The sequence below is a fragment of the Anoplopoma fimbria genome, chromosome 7 (genome assembly GCF_027596085.1).
Source record: "Anoplopoma fimbria isolate UVic2021 breed Golden Eagle Sablefish chromosome 7, Afim_UVic_2022, whole genome shotgun sequence".
In the NCBI taxonomy this organism is placed as follows: domain Eukaryota; kingdom Metazoa; phylum Chordata; class Actinopteri; order Perciformes; family Anoplopomatidae; genus Anoplopoma; species Anoplopoma fimbria.
In genome coordinates this window covers 4384785-4398128 of record NC_072455.1, presented here as the reverse complement: position 1 = coordinate 4398128, position 13344 = coordinate 4384785, and positions in this window count along the sequence as shown.

Here is a 13344-nt window from a genome sequence, read left to right as displayed (position 1 = left end):
TCAATCTGTGCTGCACTTCTTTAACATTTAGGCAGCGTTTTGTATCATGTGTATGCATACTTTATATTAATGTATGTATAGAGTAAAGAAGCCATAGAATATCAGTGTATGAACTGGTGGATCGCTGTATATACATATAGTTTCCAACCTTGTTTCCGTCAGTCGATCACCTGACCCCCCCGCTAGTGCCACCATGAGTTTGATTTCTTTGGTTTAGAGTGAAATGTCGTAACAACTATTGAAAGGATTTGGCTCAGACATTCATTCTCTAGCGCCGTCATCAGGTCAAAACTTTGTCCATTACTTTGGTTTTATGATTAAATACCTGCAAAACCAATAACATTCCCATAAAGCTTGCATGCTACCATGCTAAGATGGTGGAAATGCTACATTTCATGCTAAACATCAGCATGTTAAGCTTTGTTTTTACGTGTGTGTAGCACTGGATATTAAGCCTCAACAATGGAGTTTATGCTCATGGTGAAGTTTGTTGCAGTATTCTCCAACTTACACAATGCCAAAGCGGAATTCTAATTAACTAACGTATATATCATATTCATGCACTACTCAAATGTCTTTATACAAGCCCTGTAAAGAAAAAAGTCCAAGTATTTTATGTATTATAATGAAACAGTTGAATATTCTGTAAACACTTTGATTTTGGCTGGCAAAATATATATATATAATAATAAGAGCGGGTCATTTCAATCAGAAGCCAACTGTTTGCTAACCCTGCTAACCTGTGAGAATGTCACTATTGTGTTTTTAGCTTGTTGTGCTGCTTTAAAAAGGCGCTCATATCACTGCAGAATATCAGTACCACAAAACTAAAAATAAGTGAGATACTTGAGGCTTATTCATTAGGGACTGTAGTTTTTCTTATAAGTTGTATAAAGGCCTCCCTGCTCCAATTATGCAATAAAGGCAAAGCATTCCTCAGTCTTTCAAGTCCTAAAAAACAGGTTTTATGACCGAGGCGCTATCATAAATACGGCTTTCATTTTGTTGAAATAATAACAAAAAAAGTAATCTATAAACACAGCTCAAAAGGGATTATGCGAACAAAAGGTGAACCTCACTTCAAATAAGGAGAAAGATTGTCTTATTAAAACATTGGCACACAAGATGAAGATATAGTTTTCAAAGCAGCGCGCTTTAAAAAAAAAAAAAAAACCATCGTGTGCAGCTAAATAACCCCATTGAATAATATAAGATGCTAATCAGAAAAAGATTGAAACATGATTAGAAAAATATATCAATAAGAGATTTTTTATTTTATTTTCTTCTGGGATGAAAGCAGTGTGTTTTCTGTGTGGAGCTTTGCCCCGCTGTTGAACTGTGTGGGTCTGTGCGTGATTACGAGAAGAGAGAAGAATGCGGTTCACTAACAACACCAGCCCCGAGGACGATGCCTTCCCAGGCTGTAAAACACATTCTGGTGCTGTTCACACACACACGCACACACACACACACACACACGCACACACACACACTGAGATGGACGCCCTGCTGGTTTCAAACTCAACAGCTGTCAGAGTGTGAAACCTGATAAAAGCTGAAGAGGCTGAAGCGTCGGCCCGGCAGAGAGCGGTTCGGTCCAACTTTTTTGATAATAAGGTGATACTTTACGGATCCAGCAGAGGTCAAAGGTCAGAGTTAAGCCGCGGAGCAGCACCCCCGGAGCTGGAAGAGATTTAGTAACCTGCTCGCTAATGCTTCACCAATCAATATATTCTTTATATGAACACTAAATCAAAAGACAAATGGGTGAAGTGAAAGTGTGAAAGTCCACACTCTGCAGTAGCCAGCTGTCTTTAGCAGTTAAGCTCAGATAAGCCCGCTGTACGTGAACCATTTCACTAGCGAGTAAAGTGGAATATCCAGCATCTAAAGAGCCTGATGGGTTTCTCAGGAGATGGAGGAGACCAAAACAGAGCTAAAAGGAGAGTGAATATAGACACCATAGATTTTAAATTTAAGCTAAAGTTGCCGCTTGTCTGCTAGATGATTCTGTAAATTCCCAAATAGTTACCGTGGCCTTTATTCACTTCTTTTGCAGAGAGAAGCAGGTCTTTATTTATAGTAAAATCTGTTCCCCAGTTAATGCAAACCTCAAACCTTCGCAATTTGTATCTTTTTTATTATTTTTCCATCAGTACAACAAAAGCCTAATCAGTGTTCTTCTTTGCCTTTTTTTTACCCAAATGATGTGAATCCATTTAGATGGAAAAACTCAACACTTAGTCTTGTCTTTTTGTATTTAGGCTTTTAATGTGAAAAAAACAACTGGAAGAGGTAGCTTATGTAAAGAAGAAACGACTGGAACTGATTAGAAAATAAAACATTATTTCTGTTAATGAAGTTATAACGTCGGGTCTGTGTGTCTGTAAACTTCCATTGGAATATTTCCAATAATGTCCCGCTCACGCTTGTTAAAGATTGATATAAAGAGAGAGAGAGAGAGAGAGACACTGTGTCCTCTCAGAAGGTACTCCATTAGTGTCGAGTCTTACCTCGTTACTTGGCAGTGCGTTGGGGCCAAATTGTGCGTTGTTTTTTACCTTACTAATGAATTCATGTTCGTTTCTGGCGTACATTATTTCAGACACTTCCTTCTCCAAGCTCGGGACCGGAAAGGGCTTGACAGAGGAGGTGGACCCGAACCTGGAGCTCTGCAGCTCGACCCTTCTCATTTTTTTTTTTGCCCCCTTGTGGCCAAAAGTGTATTGTTGCAGCTTTAAGTACAAATATGAGGTATTCTTTATACTTTTACATCAGTACAATTACAAAGGAAAATCTACTTTTCTACACTAGTACATTACTGCAACGGCTGCAGTGACTACCCAGATTAATACTTTCCATTTGCAACATACAGAAAGCTCATACAAATATGATTTATTTTTGCCGTTTAAGCTACCCATCAATACATAAATGAATTAGCCTCTTCTCCATTTTGACCATAACACTTAAATGCCTTCATACATGAGTGGATTTAACTTTAGTTTATTGTTTTTTTTAAATCCCAACACTGACAAAAATTGATGTATGACAAACTAAAAGGAAGTTTATATATTATTACAATATTCATATGTTCCAAGGAACTCAAAGAAGAGTCGTGTGTCAAACCAAAACATCAAAAAGATACCTTAATACCAGAGTAATAGTTTGTCTGAGCCGTGTTTATTATCTTGACATTGAAGTGAAAATGTTAAAATCGCTGACACCATCTTTAATTAATATTGATGCTCCATTTACAGCCGTGAACCCTGCTCCTTATGAACACACCTGCCACTTTAGGAACCATTAAAGTCTTAAGAGCCGAACATAACATCATCGACATTAAGCCCAATGATCTATAAATATGACCGACATTTATGACTGCGCCAATATGCATATATATTTTTACTGCATTATCAGAAGTGATACCCCATAAACAAGTAATATAAAAGCCTGTCTCCTAAAATATGTTTTAAGATCTCCCTCTCTCAGTTTATATCTGGTGACGCCATGCGCCAGGAGTCAAGGCGAGCGAGTGTCACCTCAGGGCGCCACGAGGCAGTAATGACCCGGAGAGAGTGAATTCATCAACCGGGACCATATAAAGGCTGAGTGGAGGGTCGGGGGTCGGCTCCCGAGTCTGAGAGTCTGCTCTTATTATCCAGCGTTTGATTATTTACGAGTCCGATTTGATCGGACCTTTTTGGGAGCGCGTTGGCGTTATTTTATGGCTCATCCAAGGTCAAGGGGGTCATCAGGACACGATGATGTCATACAAATAACAATTGTGAGGCGACTGTGGCTCGTTCAGACGCACTGAAGATCACCTACAGTACATAGAAAACCACATAAACGTCTGCAAATGTAATTAAATTCATATCATACTTGAAAACACCCTGCCTCCTCCATATGTTTAATATAATACAACCTAATACATTATAGCTTCGTATGACTTTGTGCTGTCAATCCATCCCCCACATTTTGAAATATTAACATGCAAAGTAACTAAGTCATAGTCTGCCTTGTGTAGTAAGATGAATGCGAATGTATTATTAATGTTTACATTTCATTTAAATACATTTAAGAAAAGCAAATTTAGATGTAAAGCCGTTTATTACGAGGCATTCGTCGCCAGAAAATTGCTACTTTGAAATAAAGATAAAGAGACTTTTAATTAATAAATCAATCAAAACTGATTAATGGACTTAAAGAAAGAGAGAAAGTCAATCACGATCAAACCAGAACAAGTAGGAGAGAAAAGAAATGATATTTATCAGGCGAGTGTGAGGACAGAAAAATGGATAGAGCCGTCAGATTTTCCCAAACAGACAGATCCCCTCCTCCTCCAGTTCATCATTAGAGAAAACACCAGCGTCTCCCCCACACACACACACACACACACACACACACACACACACACACACACACACACACCGCAGGGGTCTTGATATACGAGGTTGTGGTCATGCACTCGGCTCGCGGTTGCCGCCGGTGACTATTGAATCGCAGACCACGATGATGTCATATCTGTCTGGCTCGATAGTGCATCCCTGTGTGTGTGTGTGTGTGTGTGTGTGTGTGTGTGTGTCTATTTTCTTTGAAAAGTTATAAAAACCGACTGACCTCAGCTTTACCGTAAATCTTCTCTTTTTTGCTTTCGTTGTCTCAGTTTTTCACCCTAAAGATGAGACCCGATGCCACATGTGCAATTACAGGCAGTGAACTCAGCCCGGAGGGTTGATGTATGAGGAATTACCCAGGATTACCTCTGCCGCCATTACTGAGGGCATGAGAAGAGACGCCGTCATATTTAATAATGTGCAGTTAAGATGTTTGAATAAGGGTTTTAGGGAAAATTAATGGGACTGCCTTTTAAAATGAATTGGCACAAGTGAGGATACAGGGACAATGTTCAATATACTGTGGTCATGTGACGTGCGGTACATCAGATGAATGATGTCGAGAAGTTGGAGAAGTTTTTGATCCGGGATTTGTGACGTCGTTTTCAATTTTATTCTCACTTTAAATTCATGTTTGCTGTGAAAATGTTGCTTTCTAGAAGCTGGTTTTGCATGAAACCGGATCATAATCAACATCGTGTTGTCCTTCTGATGCCTCGACGCTGGCAACAGCCGCGGCTTTATGTTTTGGGGTCGTCTGTCCGTCCGTTCCATTCCTGTAAAAGCAGTTTTCACAGGAAAAGCCTGAGGGGAATTTCTTTAATTTTGGACAAACGTCCACCTGGACTCAAGGTTAGAATTTGGTGGTCAAAGGCCACTGTGACCTCACAAAACACATAACACATAACTCAAGAATTAATATCCTGATTATGACAATTTCACACAAATCTGATAAATAAAATGATGACTCGATGACATGTTGGACATAGATGTAAATTGCAACTTGACTGGTTGAATGACAGGTACAGGTGTTTTTGGATACAAGGGGAGGCGCCGTTTCCCAGCATTGGACGCTTGGTGGTTGTGGCACTAAGCACCCGATTGGATGAACACTTTCCCTCTTGGGATGTCTGCTCCTGGCTTTCAAATCTTCCAACATGGTGGCTTTGATGTTACAAAAACTGTTCATCAAAATATGTTTCTGATAACATCTGAAGGCTTGAAATAAGCCACGCAGTTGCTGGATAGAAAGTTTTCAAATTTCTTCTTGAGTTTCCAGCCTCTGATTTGCTGAAAGTAGCCTGGACCTCATCTCAATGCAAATGAGGAGCCGCAAACGTGACGCCGTGTATCTTGACAGGCAACGCCAAGCTACCAGAATGCTTTGCACGGCAGCTCACATAGACCATCAATGAGAAGCATGGAAAAAAAAACCGTATACTGTGGACCCGTACCATTAGTCTCGTTGACCAGTCTGCAACATTCAGTAATGCTTATTTCACAACCATGCTCGCCAAGTACTGGTAACCTGATCCGTTCGGGTCCTTTGCACTGACCAATGGGCTCTCCTGACCCTAACTACTCTGGGTCAATGCCTGACCTTAACCGAACTCCTCTGCCTCAACCAGCAACACAATGCAGGTCTTGGGAAGAAGAGCAGTTGGATTCATAATTACGCTACCAGGCCCTTCAGAAAGTACTAACTTGCGTGCAGGGACTATTTGCAGCGAAATTGCAGACAAACTTCCTTAAATAGTCCCTGGAAAATTGCTCCACAGGAGAATGGAACAGTTCTTGTGAATCTCTTTGCATTTTCATTTTCCACCCCAAAAAAATGACACCGAAGCTCATCCTCCAAATTTCCACTGACTGTTTCAAGGAGCTCAGCAATGTCACGCTCAAGTCTTTTAAACGCAACTCTATCCCGAGCTGCCCCAACATACAGATCCACCACTGTCCGTCCATCTTTCAGCCCTCACCAGTCCGTCCTTTAAATATCTTCCTGCAGGTGGTCCGCCTGTGATCGTCTTCCCCCAGGTGTCTAAATGGGAAGACGCTGAAAGACGCGACGGATTCCCAGCGGGGATGAAGGCCGTTCTAGATATTCAGAGACAGATGCACACGCTGATGCATGTCACGGAGGCCACTTGCAGGTATATCAGGGTCAGGTGCGGTGGACAGATGCGTCACTATCATCGCAATCCGCCACCTTTTTAATGAGAATGTCACTCATCCTTGGCACTCATCCTTTTCCTTCTCTCATCCCTCTTTCATTCCTAACCTCGTTGGCGAAGGATGAGGATGATGAACTGGCAATAATGAAGTATAAATATTAGAAAGTACAAGACAATGTGAAGCTATTTATAGCGTCCAAATCACTATGGTACTTCTTCTTCTTCTTCGTTGTCCACTGTGAGGAAAACTTGTTTCAAAGTTCCGTCTTATTTGTAGACACAAATCTTCCCTCTCTTCATTTTCTCAGTCGTGACTCACTTTTCTTTCCACTCTTCTCTTTCATCATAGTGCCATCCATCTCTCGCCACCTTTGTTTTAACATTCATCGATTATCCTGTCAGAAAAAGTAATTTGTCCTCTTTTTTTTCTGCAGTTATGATCCCTTTGGTTTATTATCCAGTACACAGTGGCGACACACAGACATGACGGAGGCAGTAATTACCCCTCTTTTCAGAGCAGTTGAACTTTTACAGAAGATTTCTCTCAGCGACGTGAACTTCAGCCTGCTGTGAGGCGAACATGTCAAACTGTTGTTTCTGGTTGATCAGTGACGGCCTTTTCTCTACGGTTTCTATCCCTCGTCTCTACTCTACCTCTCTCCGTGTACTTTTGCCTTTCGTCGTGCATCTAGGCCCGCAGAACCCTCAGATAAATCAGTTTCCATGCTTGTATATGGCTGACATGAATGTGAATATATTGTAAGAGCAATGTGATACAGCAGGAATATCAAATTTGTTCCATAAATTTAAATTAGTTTTGACCTTCAACCCTTTTATTTGTGATCCATACAAACATGTTTGTTTGATCTACATGTAAATTTGCTGACACTAATCGGCTGTAAGAATAGAGTTGCATCCATTTTGCTTTTCTCCGTCACAAATTGTTGTTTAATTGTGAAAATCCTCTTTTGCATTTGTAAAGGTTGCTGAGGTTGATAAACCTACTTCGGTTTAGAGAGGCCCTTAAATAGAAAATTTGGTTATTTCAAAATAAAGCGCTGGGTCATAGAGCAGATGTTTCCTTCACTGACCATTCCCCACTGCAAATGACTCCAGCTGGCCGGTAAAAATGTTTTATTGATTCAAATAAGGTAATTATATATTCATATGCGGTGCCAGAGATCTTTTTAATTGCATGGGCTAGTTAATAAAATTTTGGTGAGGCTGGAATTTACAGTAAATTCATGAAGAAATGCTCGGGGACATACGTTGCTGGCAAATTACCTAAAACACATCATGCTACAACTATTTTCCTAATTGATACAAAAGCTGTGACCGGCTCTAAGTCGGCTTGGAAAGGCCCGGGGTGAAGCCGGCTCACGACACCGACCTTGAGCTTTACAGCACCCCTCAGCCGGACCTTGTTAATTTAGGCGGAATATTCCTTCAAATGAAATCATATAGCAATATATATTGAAGAAAAGGAAAAAAATGTCTGTTTATTTTCTGAATATGGTGCAGAAGTGTCATGCATACGACAAACGCTTCTGTTGATTCAACAGTATTGCACACTGTCGAGAAATATTGCATTTTCTTATTATCTGATTTATAATAATTCATTTTCTTATTATCTGATTTATAATAATTACATTACATTACATTACAGTCATTTAGCAGACGCTTTTATCCAAAGCGACTTACAGTCAGTAGTATATTACATATCATTCACCCATTCACACACTGATGACAGGCTACCATGCAAGGTGCCACCATCAGACTCTAACTAACATTCATGCAACATCCAGTCCACACCGATGGCAAGCCTTCAGGAGCAACTGGGGTTAAGTGTCTTGCCCAAGGACACATCGACTGCCAAAGCCGGGTATCGAACCACCGACCCTCTGATTGGAGAACTACCTTGCTCTCCACTACGCCACAGCCGCCCCTAATTCATTTTCTTATTATCTGATTTATAATAATTCAGCACTGCTATATGATTGTTTGACATGAGAGAGCAAGCAAATGCACAGACGGACAACAGAAACGTCAATGATTAGACATCTGATAGACTTCTCGATAATTTAGTCCATATATTTGTTTTGCCCCGGTGGTATAGTGGATAAAACGTACACCCGGTTCATGTCCCGCCAGTTCCCCGTCTTTCCCCCTCACCCCATGTTTACTTTCCAAGCTCTAATCAAAGTGAATTTGCAGGCCATTGTAGCAACACGATAAGAGCAACATCAGTAAATACAATCAGCTGTTCGTACATGAATCTAAATGTAACAGACGGATGGAATATTCTGTAAAAACCTCTCATATCGATGAACGTTTACTTCGACCAGCCACTGGAGGTCGTGTAGCCTCCGTTCTGAGTCGCCTCTCCTTGCATCCTGTCCTCTTCTTCCTGTCCTTGCCCCCTTGCATCCGTCCATCCCTGAGGGTCAAACGCTGGTTGTGTTTTTGTCCTCTTTTTTTTTTTTTCGTTTGGACCCCCCATTCGCTGCCTCTCCTCCCTTCTTTTCCATTCCTCTCTCTCTCTCTCTCTCTCTCTCTCTCTCTCTCTCTCACTCAGCACAAACGCTTTATTGTGGTTTTTGGTGTTTTTCGGTGGAATTATTCCTCCTTACCCCCCGAGCTTTGGCAAATGACGGAATAAGCTCGTGGTAATTCCTCAGCGCTAACCACAAACATGCCACCCTCCCCCCTGTGTTTCGAGCGTGTGTTTGTACATGTGTGTGTGTGTGTGTGTGTGTGTGTGTGTGTGTGATGTGGGTCCTGTGTTTGCTCTCTGACGTCTATGGAAAAGAGTTCCCTCGCCTCCTTGAAGCTACAGGATCATATGTGTGACAGACAGAGAGATTCTTCACATTAACAGCATGTAGCACCACGAGATCTGAGGCGCTACGGCTTTATAATGACATCTAGATGACTGATTTAACTTTCCCCCCCTCCTCATCTCCTCACTTACTACAGTACATATAATTACAGCTTTGTCAAAACAACCCCGATTTATCCACAATGGAGCTTTTCTTGGTGCACGTCCCAGAAATCAGCTGTCAATCAAACAGCATGCGTTGTACTTTGTCCTCTATTGAGCTTTTGCTGATGAAGTCTGATTTTTTTTTTTTCTGTTGATGGTGTTCTCCGTTCATTCAGCCATGGCTCATGCTAACTGTCCCAGTACTTACTGTCCTTACTTAAAATCATGCCACTGTCTCAGTTGCAGGTAAGAGAAACCGATAGTGAAACCAGTATTGGAAATGCCCTGATACAGACTAAGATGCACATACTTTGCGGAGACACATGGATGACTTTGGTGCCATTTTCAGGAGCTTTAAGTTGGGGTTGCCTAAGAGTATCAAGTTTTATTGTTGCACAGTAACAACTGCTTTCACTCTTTTTGACTATGAGCAGTTACTCGTTCATGAACCGGAAATACAATAAAGATTAATACTACTTATAAACAGATACAATACAAATACAGTAAAAGCCATTAACTGGAATAGAATCTTATTTTGTAGGAGTCAGTGGTAATGGTTAATGGACTGCATTTATTTATAGCGCTTTACAGTCAGCCACGCTGGGAGCAATGGGACAGTAACAGGAATGCCTTGTAGCCGAGGTGCTGAGAGCTCATTTGTGACTTTATATGTACGTGTGTGTGTGTGTGTGTGTGTGTGTGTGTGTGTGTGTGTGTGTGTGTGTGTGTGTGTGTGTGTGTGTGTGTGTGTTACAGTGTGTGTGCGTGTGTGTTGTAAAGGTGTTGAAAGATCAGTCACAGGGTCCGACTGCACCCTCTCGTGCTAAACAATACCAGCTGAGGTACCAGGGTCAAATCGTGACTACACACACACAAACACACACACACACACATACTCAAAAAGAATGCATCCACACATGCACGAAATACACACACAATAAAATACTATACAAAAACTATATATATTTTTATAAGTTAGTAAGAAGATCGGCCAAACTTCAACCAGAACTTCACCCGAATGTGTCAGTTGAGTTTCACAAAACCTTTATATCCATTAAGTTTATAAAGAAGCACATTTGGACTTTGTTCCTGATCTGAAAATTATATTTCCCATATCTGGGGAAAAAAAGCTTTTCCCACCTGCGAACAATCTTGCTACTTATGAAATTATGTTCTCACGTGTCAAACGAACGCTCGGGTGTAGGAAGTCCTGCATTTTCTCGAAGCTGCAAAGGTCTGGTGGAGTGATTGAGAGTATTTTATTGTTTTACAGCGAGACATGAGGAGGGTCATTTTTTAATTCATAAATACTCTAACATGCTTTTCTTGGCATGCGAGAACAGAGTTTCAAAATAAAAGAGTAGAAAAACTGGACAAGTGGTTAGTTAGAGGGAGTCATTTTAAAGTGAGCGGTCAGGGGAGGAGTTAAGGTCAGGTTCAGGTCAGGGTGAGGTCAAAGGTCAGCCACGCGTTGGTGAATGTTAAGGTGATGGTTAGAGTTAAAGATAAGGTGAAGGTTAACCTAGGTCATGTAGCTGGGGGGGGGGGGGGGGGGGGAAGTGTGTGCGTGAGTGTATGATGTGACATAATTTGTTTGTCCAAATTTGTCCACAGGAAAAGTGTGTGTGTGTGTGTGTGTGTGTGTGTGTGTGTGTGTGTGTGTGTGTGTGTGTGTGTGTGTGTGTGTGTGTGTGTGTGTGTGTGTGTGTGTGTGTGTGTGTGTGTGTGTGTGTGTGTGTGTGTGTGAGGGCGCACCAACCTCGCTCAGCCAATAAATCTGACAGAACATTTGTTTGGCCTCTGAACCGTGATCACCCCTCAGAGTCCTCTTTCTCTTTCTCTTTCTGTGTGTGTGGAGACGTTTCACGAGGCCTGCTGAAGCCATCAGTGAGGGAGAGTAGAAAGAGGGGAGAGGGAAAGAGGGAGAGAGGAGAGAGGGGAGAGGGGCCTCAGGGGCAAGAAGAGTAAACGACATGAAAATGAAAAATACTCACATAAAAAGTATTTATACAGGCAGTATTGCAAATATGTGACAGTTACAACACTTTTTAAATTAAGGTTTGAATAGTTTCTTGGAGGCAGAGGACCAACTACCAGGATCCGATTGACCCAGAGCAGCGTCTGGCAGTCTGTCTGAGCTAAACTGTTACAGTCTAAGCTACCATAAGCATCTTTATTGAGTTTCATTTTTGCAAAATTCTCTTGAGTAAATTTGAGTTCCCTCTGGTAAACAGTTATGCAATTTCTTACGTTTAGTGCTTTTATTGTGGTAGACACTGAAAGACTAGATTCGGTGTTGCACTGCCTTCGTCAAGGGTGACTAATAAAGTTTCCCATTTTGGTTTGGACCACAACCTCAGTATTGTTGTTCACTTCAGTGTTTGATTTTGAATATATCCGTTGGACATGACGTGATTTGGCTGATTAGTTGGCAGAAAAATAATACCTAATATTTGCATTATGTGTGTAAGTAATCATAACAGTTTGAACAAAGTATATTGAAGTGCTATATATATATATTGATTAATTAAATGTACTAAATTCATAGCGGCGGCTATCTTTAAACAGACAATAGTTGTTAGCTTCTATATTAATGATCTGAAGTACAGTTGACAATTTTTGCGTTCATGCTTCGGTTTTGCCGGGGTTGATGAAATCTGCCCTTTCTGTGACCTTTCAAACACTCAGAAGTTTGGTCAACAGTTGACTGGACATACAGCGTGAAGTTTAAGCGTCCAGTTCTCCTCGGAGCTCCTTCCTCTCCTCCGTCCCTCCTTCCTCTCCTCCGTCCCTCCTTCCCTTCTGGTGATCGTCCACAGTAACGACCATGACTCCCAAAGCAGAAACACTCTCCCCTGCACTCTTTACCCCTGGGCTTTAAGGGCAGAGAGGAAAAAAAAGAAAAGAAAAAGAAATTGCGAAGCGGGCCGTGATGGGAGGAAAGTATGTGGAAGGAAATGAGAAAAGGAAAAGTGCAAGACAAGAAAGAACGTCAGTGGCATTTCTTTTTTTTTTTTTTTTTTTTTTTTTTTTTCTGTGCACTCTTCACCTCCAGGACGGGAGAGGTGAAAAGGGCAGCGAGAAGAGGGCAAACTCAGGATGAGAATGGGGAGGAGGGAGTGAAGACGAGCAGAGAGAGGGGGGATGAAAAAAAAGAGAATATGAAGAGGGGAGAAACAAGAACGACAAAAGGTGTAGAAGCACAGGAAAGAGGCAAAGTCGCAGCGAAAAGGATGAACGGTTCTGGGAGGATTTTAACGAGCATGTTGGGGTCCCAATAGAAACAGGGGGGCCCCCTTTAGAGAAAGAGAGGCCGTATATCTGTGGGTGTGTTAAACACATTGACCCCAAGTTTCCCATCGAGAGGAGAAGGTGACGAGGGGAAGAAAAGAGAGGAGAGTGGCCGGGAATAAGAGACGACGAGATGAAATAAATGCAGAAGGAATTGAGCGAATGAATCAGAAAATAATGACGTTAAAGGGCAATTTTGAATTCACCGATGGCCACTCTGGAGCCAAAGAACACAGAGTCTGGCGGCCGACACGCGACGGAAATGAACGGAAGTGGAGCGCGGATGAAGTGGTTGGACGTAAAAAGATGGAAGAAAGCATGTATTCTTCTCCGTCGGGTCAAAACGAGGCTACATGTTTGAGCCCACCGAAAGCTGCTCCCAGAGTTCCTGACCTCCCGGTGCCTGTAACACCAGCCTTATGAACCCTCATCGCTACATCACCAACCCCGCATCCACCACCGCTATGAACTCCCAACGAGCCCATCAAGGGACGCACTT